Below are 1,931 nucleotides of genomic sequence, written 5' to 3'. Positions count from 1 at the left end.
AGAGGTATAAAAATCCAATGAAGAGCAGAACTCCTTAAAAAGTAGAATGGGTCAAATGGAAAAGGAGGTACAAAAGTTCACTGAAGAAAATAATTCCTTAAAAATTAGAATTGAACTAGAAGCCAATTTGCTTATTAGCTTAATTAGCTAGAGCTAATTAAGTAGAGGCTAATGACTTTATGAGACATCAAGAAACAATAAAACAAAATCAAAAGAATGAAGAAATAGAAGACAATGTGAAATATCTCATTAGAAAAACAACTGACCTGGAAAATAGATCCAGAAGAGATAATTTAAAAATCATTGGACTTGGGACAGCTAGGTGGCGCAGTGAGTAGAGCACCGGCCCTGGAGTCAGGAGGACCTGAGTTCAAATCCGGCCTCAGACACTTGATAAGTGTACTAGCTGTGTGACCTTGGGCAAGTCACTTAACCCCAATTGCCCTGCCAAAAACAAAAAACAAACAAAAAAAAAACAAACAAATAAAAATCATTGGACTTCCTGAAAGCCATGATCAGAAAAAGAGCCTAGACATCATCTTTCAAGAAATTATCAAGGAAAACTGCCCTGATATTCTAAAACCAAAGAGTAAAATAAAAATTGAAAGAATCCACCAATCACCTCCAAAATGAAAACTCCCAGGAATATTATAGCCACATTCCAGAGCTCCCAGGTCAAGGAGAAAATATTGCAAGCAGACAAAAAGAAACAATTCAAATATCATGGAACCACAGTCAGGATAATGCAAGATTTAGCAGCTTCTACATTAAAGGGTTGGAGGACTTGAAATATGATATTCCAGAGGGCAAAGGTGCCAGGATTACAACCAAGAATCACCTACACAGCACAACTGAGTATAATCCTTGGCGGGGGGGGGGGATGGATATTCAATGAAATAGAGGACTTTCAAGCATTCCAATAGAAAGTTTGACCTTTAAATACAAGACTCAAGAAAAACATAAGGTAAACACGAAAGAGAAATCATAAGGGATTTGATAATGTTATACTGTTTATATTCCTACATGGGAATATGATATTTATAACTCCTAAAAACTTTCTCATTAGTAGGGCAGTTAGAAGGAGTATACATAAACAGAAAGCAGAGGTGTGAGTTGAATGTGATGGTATTGTTATCTAAAAAAATTAAGGGATGAGAAAGAAGAATGCATTGGGAGAAGGGGAAAGGGAGAGGTAGAATGGGATAAATTATCTGATGTAAAAGATACCTGAAAGAGATTTTACAGTGGAGAGAAAAACTGGGGAAGTGGGAAGGGGAACACATGAACCTTACTCTCATCTGAATTGGCTCAAAAGGGAAATAATATACACACTCAGTTAGGTATAGAAACCTATCTTACCACACAGGAAAATAGGAAGGGAAGGGGATAAGAGAATGGAGGGAGGCTGATAGAAGGGAGGGCAGTTTGGGGGAGGTAAAAGTCAGAAGCAAAACACTTTTGAGGATGGACAGGATGAAGGGAGAGAGTAAGACAAACAGGAAGAAAATAGGCTGGAGGAAAATACATAGTAATTATAAGTGTGAAAAAAATTTTTACAGCAAGTTTCTGTGATAAAGGCCTTATTTCTAAAATATATAGAGAACCAAGTCAAATTTATAGAAATAAGAGCCATTCCTCAATCGATAAATTGTCAAAGGATATGAATGGGCAGTTTTCAGACCAAGTAGTCAAAGCTATCTATAGTCACTGAAAATTTGACTTTCAAATACAAGACTCAAGAGAAACATAAAAAAGTAAACAGATAAGAGAAATGAGAAGGGATCCAATAAGGTTAAACTGTTTACATTCCTACATGAGAAAATGATACTTGTAACTCCTAAAAACTTTCTCATTATTAGGGCAGTTAGAAAGAGTATACATAGACAGAGGGCCTGACTATGAATTGAATATGATGAGTTAATTATCAAAAA

Source organism: Trichosurus vulpecula (genome assembly GCF_011100635.1).
Source record: "Trichosurus vulpecula isolate mTriVul1 chromosome X unlocalized genomic scaffold, mTriVul1.pri SUPER_X_unloc_1, whole genome shotgun sequence".
In the NCBI taxonomy this organism is placed as follows: domain Eukaryota; kingdom Metazoa; phylum Chordata; class Mammalia; order Diprotodontia; family Phalangeridae; genus Trichosurus; species Trichosurus vulpecula.
This window is presented reverse-complemented; position numbering follows the sequence as displayed.